Source organism: Octodon degus, unplaced genomic scaffold, assembly GCF_000260255.1.
Source record: "Octodon degus isolate 3935 unplaced genomic scaffold, OctDeg1.0 scaffold00008, whole genome shotgun sequence".
NCBI lineage: Eukaryota > Metazoa > Chordata > Mammalia > Rodentia > Octodontidae > Octodon > Octodon degus.
The window spans coordinates 3,747,812-3,759,949 of NW_004524584.1; positions in this window are offsets into that span (position 1 = coordinate 3,747,812).

Here is a 12,138-nt window from a genome sequence, read left to right on the forward strand (position 1 = left end):
CTTTGTCAAAAGCCTTTTCTGCATCAATGGAGATGATCATGTGGTTTTTAGTTTTCGCTCTATTGAGATAGTATATTACATTGATAGATTTGTATATATTGAGCCATCCTTGCATCCCTGTGATTAATCCTACCTGGTCATGGTGTATAATCTTCTTGATGATTTACCATACTCTATTTGCTAAGACTTTATTTTGCATTTTTGCATCTGTGTTCATGAGGGAGATTGGCCTGTAGTTCTCTTTTTGAGTTGTGTATTTCCCTGGTTTCAGTTACAGTGTAATACCTGCCTCCTGGAAAGGTTTTGGGAGGATTGACTTATTTCCAATTTCATTGAAGAGTTTGAGGACTGTAGGGATGATATCTTCTATAAATTTCTTGTAGAATTCAGCTGTGAATCCATCCAGACCTGGACTTTTCTTTGTTGGTAGGTTTTTTATTACATCTCATATTTCATTGGCTTTTATTGGATTATTGAGAGTTGCTGTATCTTCTTAATTCAGTTTTGGTAGTTTGTACCTTTCTAGGAATCTGACTATTTCTTCTCTGTCTTCTATTGTGTGGGAGTAAAATTGTCAAAGTAATAATTGATAATCTTCTGAATTTCCACTGGGTCTGTGGTAATTACACCCTTTTCATTCCTTATTGCTTCTTTTTGCATTTTTTCTTTCCTCTTTTTGATAAAGTTAATTAGGCACTTATCAATTTTACTTAATTTTTCAAAGAAACAACTTTTTGATTTGTTAAGTCTTTGAACTGTTTTCTTCATCTCAATTGAATTAATTTCTGCTCTAATCTTTATGATTTCTTCCTGTCTTAGGGCTTTGGATTTAGTTGGCTCTTCCTTTTCTAGATGTTGGAGGTGCAGTATTAGAGTGCTTATTTGTTTCCATTTTGTTTTCCTAATGTGTGAGTACACAGCTATAAATATCCCTCTCAGAACTGCTTTCATCACATCCCATAAGTTCCATATGTTGTGCTTGAATTTTCATTGAATTGTCGATATTGTTGAATTTCTTGTTTAATTTCATCTGTGACCCTTTGGTTGCTGAGTAGAGTGTGGTTTAATTTACATGTACTTATCCCAATAAGTACATGTAAATTTTTCTTTTCTCTTTTTTTGTTTATATCTAGTTTCATTGCTCTGTGGTCAGATAATATGCATGGGAGAATTTCTGTTTTCTTGCATATACTTAAACATTACATATGTACTAGTGTGTGGTCTATTTTAAAAATGATCCATGTGCAGTATTTACAAAAATGTGTATTCAGCTGTTTTGGATGGAAGACTCTGTATATGTCCACTTAGTCCATTTGTTCCAAGCTCTTGTTCAGTTCTGCTACTTGTTTGCTAATTTTTTGTCTGCTTCACCTGTCTCTTTGGGATAAGGGGGTGTTAAGGTCTCCTGTTAAGATTGTGGTATTGGATAATAGATTTTTCATGTCCATTAAGATTTGTCTTATATAGTAGTATGATCCTGTGTTTGGTGCATACATATTTATGAGTGCTACCTCTTCCTCTTGAATTTTTCCCCTAACCAGTATACAGTAGCCTTCTTTACTTTGTTTGATCATTGTTGGTTTGAAGTTGAGGTTGTCTGAGAACAAGGTTGCTATCCCTGCTTTTTTCTGAGGTGCTGGGGCATGTAGTATTGTTTTCCATCCTTTGACTTTCAGCCTATGAATTTCTTTGAGTTAAGTGTGTTTCTTTTATACAGCATATTGTTGGATTTTTGTTTCATAATCCACTGTGCCAGTCTATTTCTTTTAATTGGTGAATTGAGTCCATTTACATTAATGGTTATAATTGAGACATATTGACCTACTATTGGTATGTTATTTGTCTGCTGTTGTTTACTCATTTTTCATTTTTCTCCTGTGTTTAATTGTTTGCCATAGTTGGTACATTCCTTCTGTTATCATTCATGGAGTTCTCATCATTTTGGTCCCTCTCTAGAACAACTTTCAGTAGTCTTTGTAGGGTTGGCTTTGTCATCATGAAATTCTTTAGCTGTTCTTTTTCATGGAAGTATTTCACTTCTCCATCAAACTTGAAAGACAGTTTTGCAGGATATAGTAATCTGGGCTGGAATTTGATTCCATAGAGGACTTGAAGTACTCTGTTCCATGCTCTTCGTGCCTTTATAGTTTGTTAAAAAAAGTCTTCCCTTATCCTGATGGGTTTTCCTTTTAATGTGATCTATTTCTTTTCTCTAGAGGCTTTCAGTATATTGTTCTTGTGCTGAATTTCTGGGATCTTGACTATTTTATGTCTTGGTGTGCTTTTAATTGGATTGAAGTTATTTGGAGTTCTGTATGCTTCAGATACCAGAATTTCAGATTGCTTCTTCATGTTTGGGAAGTTTTCTGAAATTACTTCTGCTCTTTTTCTTTTTATATCATTTATATTGACTCCTTCTTTCTCATTGATGCCTATTAGTCTCACATTGTTCATCTTTGCATCATCTTGCAGGTGATGAATTATTTTTTCCTGCATCCTAGTTGTTTTTAAGAGGTCTTTTCTTACCTTTTCACTAGCTGCCACAACGTCTTCAAGATCTGAAACTTTATCCTCACTTTCCTTCAAACGGTTTTGCAAGCTGTGATTGACTTTTTAAGTTCCTCTATATCTCTTTGGCTCTGTTTCATGTGATCTATTTCTTTCCTGTATTGCTCATTCAAGGAATCTATCATTTTTCTAATCTCTTCTTTTTTATCTGTGCCTTCTTGAGAAGCAGTTATTAATTCTTTTACTATAGAGATTATTTCTGATCTGATTTCTTCTATATGTTTCTGCATTTGATTCTTTACTTCAGACACTATTATTTCAGAGATTTCTTTTTTTATTTCAGAGGTTATTTCTAATCTGAGTTTCTCTATACCTTTCTGCAGGTCTTTCTATTCTTCAGACACTATTGTTTCAGACATTTCAGGTGTGTGATTCCCAAGTTCTTCTGTGTTAGTGTCCTCTGCACTTGTTCTGGTTGGGCTCTGGGCCTGAGATTGCATTTTGCTCCTTCTCTTTGTCATTTTTGTATGGGGGCAGAGAGTTCCAGAGGTAGCACAGTAGAAAGGGTCTGGAGAACGAGGCAGAAGGTCTCACAAGCCTGCCCTGGGCATGCTCAGGGGAGATCCACCTTGCGCAGGGAAGAGCAGGAGCTCACCCCAACACTTGCTAAGCCTGAGCTTGGGCTGGATGGTAGAGGTTGAGGGTTCCTGGGAGAGCGCAGCAGAATGGGTCTCGAGAACATGGCAAAAGGTCTCACTCACACGCTGGCCTGTGCTGGGTCCAGGAGGTCCAACCAGCTTAGGGGAGCTTGGGAGTTCTGCCATACACTGCAGGGCCTGAGATTGGGCTGGGTAGGAGGGGTGGTGGGTTCCCAAGTGTGCGGCAGAAAGGGTCCTGAGAACTTGGTGGAAGGTCTCACTCATGGTGTATGTATCATAAATTTAATGAGCCACTTTAGCATGAGTCAATAATAATGATGAAATTATACCAGTAGAAACACTGCCAATTTTTATTAAAAGGAACAGGATGCAATAACAGAGCAATTGGGCTGTGAACATGTTTTATTCTTCAAATGAAGAGAAAAATGGGCCTGAAGTGATGCACAGATCAACAGGGATGATGCTCCCACAGCAGGCATAGGGTGAGGTTGTTTCCTTCTTAGTGACAAAGGCTTCAGAAGTAGTGGCCTCTTCCTCAATTTCAGCAGGTCTGGCTCTCCACTCCACCAAGTGCTTCATGAGTAGTGTACCTCCACAAGGAGAAAGCAATGGGCTGACCCTAGAGCTGTGGAGTACATCTTCTCAAATAACAAGAAGTCTATAGGTCAGGAGGCTCCAATATGGGCTACTTCAGTGGTTTACCACAAACTTTTGACTCTGATCCCCTTGCTATCTTCAGCATTTCATATTGGCCCACAGATAAACCTTACTCATGGAAGCAAGTCAGTTCTCACTTTCATAAACATCATATTCAGGTAGACCATCAGGTGGAGAAAGAAACAATTTTCTTATCTGTTCCTAAGAGTAAAAAAATCTTCCTCAGAGCTTCTCCCAACTCCACTCATCATATTAATTGACCAGAACTTGGATACATGTTCATGCCTCAAGCAAGTATGAATAAATAAAATGATATTAAATTATTGACAGATAAATTAAGATTTTTTGAATATATAAAGAGATGGTAGATATATGAACAAAATCAAAAGTTAGTTATTAAGTCAGGATTAAGATTAGCTACATAAACTAAAACATCTAAATAGTTTTAAAGAGTTTGTAGAAAATTTCCCCTAATATAAAACCAGAACTAGGCCCCCAGCACTGGTAATGTGATTCAGTGGAAAGCTAATGTAATGTAATATAATGTAATGTAATATAGTATAATTCCAGTCATCATATCTCTTACTTATGAAGAACAGAAGGGGAAAATAAAATGGTGCCACTTCCAGTGGAGCTGGTCTTTTTAAGAGATTTTTTTTTTTAATCTCCACCTAACGACACTGAATTGTCTATTTCTAGATGAAAGAAAGATTGAAAATTAATCTTTTACGTGGGCACATGGCTGCTGAGACTTTCAAAAAAGGAAATAAAAAGAATGGATATTGGATAAGCAATTGTCCCTATCTGCCATAGACAGCCATAAAGAAGGACTCAATGGCCTTTAGGTAGGCAAAGAAACCATTCAACTTTATTTTCTTTTGTAATTTCCTTAAAAAGTCTTTACACATCTACACATTATTAATTTCACATTTTTTCCTAGCATGCCATCTGCTATTGTAGAGGCTAAGAAGTTAAACACTACATCACTATGAAAGCCCTGGGTGAAGCTGTATAACTGCAATATAATATTCACATACATGTATGTATATATACTTACTTATATATGTGTGTATCATGTAGAATGTGATTACATTTGAATGAAAACACTTCAAATGAGAAAAAATTTTTTGTTTTGTTTTGTTTTGACAGAGATAGTTTCAATTTCTGTATAGTTGTCTAACTAGCAAGATGTCGCTGACTGACAGAAACAAGATTAGGAAGGAGAAGAACACATGTTTATAAATTTAAAAACATAGGATATCAAGCAAAGAACAATGTCTAGGGCCAGGACTTTAGCTCATTAACACAGCACCTGCCTGGTAAGCACAAGGTCCTGAGTTTGATTTCCAATACAAAAAAAAAAAAAAAAAAAAAAAAAGAAAGTAAAAAAAAAAAAAAAAAAAAAAAAAAATTTTAGGAAACATCTGCCCTTTGTTCCTCTGATTAGATGCAACTTTCTTCATGGTAGTCTGTTATAATGAGGAAGTCACTCAAAATAAAGACATGAAAACTAATGAAGGACAAATTTCCCAGTAGTTTAATCACCTTTACCTTGGGGGAAGTACTAGTGGTACTAAAGACATTTGCATAGATGAATTAACAAAGAACTTTTCTGTGTGTACCTGGGATCAAACTTAGGACTTTGTGCCTTCCAGGTAGGCACTTTTCCCCGGCTCAACAAAGAGCAAATTTACAAGTAGATAGAGTTTGGTGATATTTGAAAGACTGGGATACTATCCACACTTGCTATTTCCCCATTAACTTGATCAAGATTTTCAAATTCACATGCTTGCCTCACTTGGTCTCTCTCCCAGCACTTTTTCAAAGAACACAACAGAACTCATTTCCACCAAAAGGCTGTGTACCAGGGATTGTATCGGTTGCACCCTTCTTGAATTATTTTTTTCTTGCTGTTAACAGAGATGGTCAAGTTCTAGCCATGACTCTTGGAAGGTATAGTAAAGGTAGCTAGTTTCTTTCCCTTAGACTACAAAGACAATACAATGTTTACACACTCTGGTCTGATTTATTTCACTTATGAGTATGATCTCCAGTTGCATCCATTTTTCTATAAAAGCCGCAAGTTTATCTTTCTTTATAGCTGAGTAATACTCTTCTGTGTAAAAATACCACATCTTCTTTATGCATTCCTCAGTTGATGGGCATTTGGGTTGCTTCCAAGATTTAGCTATGACAAAATACACTGCTATAAACGTGGGTTCACATAAATCTCTGCGGTGTGATACTTTCAGTTTTTCTGAAAAATACCCAGGACGAGAATAGCTTGGTTGAATGGAACCTCTGTTCAAAGGAAAGGAATAACTTGGATGAGAGAAAGGAAAAAAGAAAGGAAGAAGGATGAGAAAAAAAAATACACACACACACACACACACACACACACACACACATATACACATATATATGCAGGATACCTTAGATAATTGTGCTGCTGATTTCTGCTGATCTATTGAAAGAAACGCTTAATACTTTTCCTTTTTCTCTTCTTAATTTTTTGACCAATTTTTGACCAGTTTTTCATACTTATATCTGGTAGTCTAAATTTGAAGAAAATATGCAGTATAACAACCACTGTTGAATGATTCCTATCATTTTGGTTAGTGAAACTCTGTTGTTTCTAAAGTTTTTTTATTTTTTACTATTTTTATTCTCTTTCAAAAAACAAAAAAGGCAGCTAACTACAGTGTTCAACGTCCCTTGATTTGCTACTAGGTTCTTTGATTAGCTTATCTACTTCCATGCTAATCCTAGTGTTTAAATTGCTGTGTCATAAAATGTGTTGATATCCAACAGACAAAAACACCTTCATTGTTCTCCTTAATTTCTCTCCATGACACCTTCATACGCACTTTCTCTCTGAATAAACTTTAAAGTAATTCTTTAAAGGTTTGTCCAATACCATTTTGTGCTTTTGATTGACATTTGTTTTGCATTTGCCAATTAGATTTCTGAACACTTGCTGTCCTTACAATTTCAAGTCCTTCTTTTCAAGTTAAAGTATGTCTCTATTCAGTTCCTCTTTTACAGCTTTTCAGTAAAGTTTTATTCCCTTCTATATAAGTTTTATATATTTCTCATGAAAACTGTTGCTAAGTATTTGTTGCTATTGTGAATGTCTTTATGTTTTGGGAGTAGATTTTCTATGTGGCTGCCATTAATCTGTAATGAAGCTGCAGGGTTTGTTGTTGATTTCATATTCGGATTCCTTATTAAATTATTTAAATAGTTCTAATGACTTTTATATTATTTCTCTTGGACTATTTTTAAGTTAACAATGATTTTTACCTCCTACTTATAGTAAATTTACCAATTCCTTTATAATGAATGTGTCTTTTTTTATTAGCTTATGCATTATGTAGCAACTGAAAAATAATGTTGAAGGCTATTCTTCTCCTTGCTGAATATTTCATTGTATGAGTATATTACATTTTATTTATGTATTTATCTATTGTGAATATTTGTGTCATTTTTACTTGCTGTCTGTTATAAATAATGCTGAAATTTATACTTATACATGTTTTGGTGTGGAGCGATATCATTTATTTTGGGTATATACCCAGTAATGAGATTATCAACTCATGTGATATTACCATATTTAAAAATAGTTCTTTGAGAAAATGCCAAATGGACTCCCAACACAACTCCAGAACTTTACATCCCTAATAGCAGAGTACGAGAGTTCTGATTTCTCTAATACTTATTTACTATTATCATCCTAGTCAGTGTGAAGTGCAGTTATCCATTCCCTCCTGATTGGTGATGCTGAACATTTTCCATATACTTATTAGCCATTTGTATATCTTTTCTTGGAAAGTTATGTGTTCAAAAACTTTTCTCAGGGCCATGGATATAGCTCAATGGCACAGTGCCTGCCTGGCAAAATCAAAGTCCTGAGTTCCATTCCCAATACAAAAAAAAAATTTTAAAAATAGCTTTTCCCATTTTAATTGAGGCTTACCTTTTACTACTGACTTGTTGTACTTCACAGTATACTTTGGTTTGAAGATTGCAAATATTTTCTCCAATTTTGTGGTTTATGTTTTTATTTGCTCTACATTTTTGCTTCAAGCACAAAATTTTAATTTTTATGGAGTCCACTGTATGTGCTTTTCCTTGGTTATCTTTGCTTTATTCTTTTTATATGGAAGAAAATACAGCCTAACACAAAGTCAGAAAAATTTATCCTTATGATTTGTTTTTTAGAATTTTTTAGAGTTTTAACTCTAATATTAAGCCTTTGGTCTAGTTTTAGTTGATTTTTATATGTTGTAAAGGTAATGGCCCAACTTCATTCTTTTCCATATGGATATCAAGTAGCTCCATCAACATTTATTGAATGATTATTCTTTCTCTGAAAATTTTTCATCACTGATTGAAAATCATTTGACCATAGATGTATGGTGTTTTTTTTCTGGACTGTCAGTTCTGTTTCATTTATTGATATGCCAGCTCTTACACCTGTACCATATCATCTCAACTATTCTATTTTTCTTATATTTTTTGAACCCGGAAAGAGTAAGTCTTCCTATTTTGTTTTTTGCCAATAATTTCTGGCTAATCAGAAACCTTTAATTGCCAAATAAATTTTAGAATCAGCTTGTATATTTCTACAGAGAAGTCAGCTGTGATTTTAATGGATATTATGTTAAATGTGTACATCTATTTGGGAGAGAAATTAGCATTTTAACAATATTGTCACCCAAGCCATGTACTTATATGGGACTTTAATAAGGTTTTCTTTAACTTCTTTTAACAATATTTTGTTTTTAGAGCTTAAATTTTAAAATTGTGTTAAATTTATTCTTATTTTACTCTTTTCCATGCTATTTTAAATAAACTGTAATTTCATTTTTTGTTTTATCAATGCACACAGCAAATACAATTGGTTTATTCTTATAAATCTTATATCCTGCACATTGAGCTAATTTATTAGTTGTAGAGACTTTCTGTTTATATGTTATATATGTTATATATGTCAGGTGCAAATAGAGAAAGCTTGCTTCTTTCTAGTATATTATCCTTTCATTTCTGGGCCTTGTCTTCTTTTCCTGCACTGCATAAACCTCCACCACAGTAGTGAATAGAGGTAGTCTGAGTGTGCTTCCTCATCATGTTTTTAATCTTGGGAGAAACATAGTAAGGATTTCATATTACACATGATGCTAGTTTGCATTTTTCACACGCTTTATCTGACTGATGAAATGCCCTAGTATTTCAAGTTGTACTGGTAGATGTTTTATATCAAGAAAGGGTGTTGGATTTTTGTCAAATACTCACTCTGCATTTTTTCATGAACATATGCTTTCTCACTTTCTATTCTACTAAAATGATAAATTGCATTAATTAATTTTCAAATTAAACCTGCCTTACATTCCTGAGGTAAATTTTTTTATTTGATTATAGTACACAATCCTGGTTTCATATTGTGAATTTGATTGGCCAGTATTTCCTTGAGGAATTTGTATACGAATTCAAAAAACATAGTAAGGCAGAGTATTCTATTCTTGTAAAGTCTTTTGTTTCTGTGTCAAAGACTGGCCTCAAAGACTGAGTTGGTATATACTGTCTTTTATACTTTTTGGAAGAGCTAGTGAAAACTGGGTATTACTTCTTTAAAGTTGTGATATAATTCCCCTGTGAAATCATCTAGACTTTGGGGGAGTTGCTGATGATTAATTCACTTTTTTTGTATCTATTGGGGTCTCTTGATTTTTGTTTGTTTGTTTGAGACAGTCTTTCTTGAATTCACAGGCTGGCTTCAAACTCATAGCAATAGATATTCCTGAGTGCTGGGATTATGGATGTGTGCCTCTATATCTGACTCCTATTCCTTCTTAAGTCAGCTTCTGTAGTCTGTCCTTGTAGGAATTTGTCAATTTCATCTAAGCTATTTAATTTGAACTAGATAGTCATCCACAGTGTTCATTTATATTTTTATTTGTCTATGGTCAGTGATATTAATTCCTTCTTCAATCCTGAATTTAGGGACTTGTATCTTTTTCTTTCTTCCTCAAGCTAGTTAAAAGTTTGTCAATTTTGTTGACTTTTTTGAAATACCAATTTTTGGTTTTAATGCTTTTTAAAAATTGTTTTTCTGATGTTTTATTTCATTAATTTCTACCCCAATCTTTATTATTTTTTCCTCCTTCTTACCTGAAGTTTATTCTGCTTATTATATTCCACTGTCTTAAGCAAGGTTAAAATGTAAATTTAAGAACTATCTTACTTCTTAATGTAGCCATATAGTTTTCATTGTGATTTCATTTTACCCGTGAATTATTTAGAAATCTATTTTTGACTACACATAGAGAAGGTGATCATAGATTTCAAATTAAAATTTTATTTTATTTTATTTTTTTGGTGGAACCAGGGATTGAACTCAGGCCCTTGTACTTGCCATGCAAGCACTTATTCTATTGAGCTATCTCCCCAGCCCTCTCAAATCATATTTTTGTTACCAATTAATTTTAGCTTAATTACATTGGGGCCATAAAACAGGTTCTATATTATTTCAATCTGTTGAAATTCATAGAGGCTTGCTTTATATTTCAAAATGTAGTCAATATTTATGCTCCTTTAATATTTATTTATTTATTTATTTATTTATTTATTTATTTATTTTGCAGTACCAGGGATTAAACTCAGGACCCTGAATTTGCCAAGCATGAGCTTATTCTACTGAGCTACCTCCCCAGCACCTCTTTTAATACTGTAAAAGAATATCTATCCCAAAGTGGTTTGTAGAATGTGCATGTGTATTAACATTTCTTAAATCTTTACTGACTAACTTTTTGTTCTGTTTTTAAAAATCATTGGGGCCAGAGAGATGCCTCAGTGGAATATGCGCTTGCCTGGCAAGTGCAAGGGCCTGAGTTCAATTCCCGGTTCCGCAAAAAAGAAAAAAAAATAAATCATTCATCTACAGTTGTGCTGTTATCACCCATTATGGTCATAGACTTAATGCTTTCTTTTCATAGTTTTATAAATTTGTGCATTATATTTTGAGTCCACATTATTAATACAGGATTCTTCTTTAACTCTAGCAATAATTTTTATTTTAAAATCTATTTTGTATGACATTAATCCAACTGCATCAGCTATCATTTGGTTAGTGTTTATCTATTTTTTTCCTTCAATTTTTTAAACCTCTGTATCTTGCATTATTCCACTGAGCCATGATGTTTTCATTTTTATTCAGTCTAACTTTCAATTAAAGCATTTAGTGTAATTAATGTTAATGTAATTACTGACATGTTCACAATACATTTACCACACCTATTTATTCCTTTTTCTGCCCTTTATGCCTTTAAAAATTAGTGTATGAAGTTTTTTCATGATTTTATTTCCCCACTGTTATTTTGAAAGTTATACATTGCTTTAAGATTATAAATAACACTGGAAATTAACTATGCATCTTTAAGATAGAAATGTCTAATATTAATAAGTACTGTTATGATTTATATCTAAAATGCCACCTAAAAGCCTTGTGTTCAAAGGTGAGGCTTTTGGAAAGTGATTGAATGAGAGACACTATAGTTGTTAGTGGGTTTGTCCAGTGAGGGTGACTCTTTTAGAGCTTTCATGCTAACAGCCAGCTGTAGCACAGGGCCATAGGTCACCACCACTGGACCGTCTACCAAGAAAGCCTGGCTCACTGTGCTGCTCTGAGGTGGAGCCAGGTCAGAGATGGCTCACCGGAGGTGTGACTTGGAAGGTTTTATTCTTGTCCGTTGTACCTCCTTTTGCTCTCTGCTTCCTGATGGCCTATGGTAAGCAGTTTTCCCTCGCCATGCTCTTTCTGCTTTGAAAGCACTGAAATTGTAAACCAAAGTAAATATCTCCTACTTTTAAGTTTTGGGTGTCAGGTGCTTTGTCTCAATGATAGAAAAGTAACTAATACAGAAAATTTATACTGAAAGGGGATTGTTACTGTCACTGTAAATGAGAGCTTGTTTAGAAGGCTTTGGAACTGGTTTGCAGGAGTTAGTCTAGAATTGTTTGGAGGTGCAATCTAGCAGAATTCTGAAACATTGTGAATAGTCCTTTATGTGTAATACCTGTCAGAGCTCAGAAGACCAAAACATTGAAAAGAATGTGTGTAGTAAAAGCCAGGCTTAGGAGGTTTCATTTGGAAACAAGGATTCCATTGGCAAATGGACTAGAGGCCATGTGTGTTCTACTCTGGCAGAAATTTTATCTATGTTTTGCCCACGTCTTCAGAATTTTGGGGAGATTGGGATTAAAGCACACTAATGTTCAAGCTGTAGCATGGGTACTGCTAGTTGCTTTTAGACAG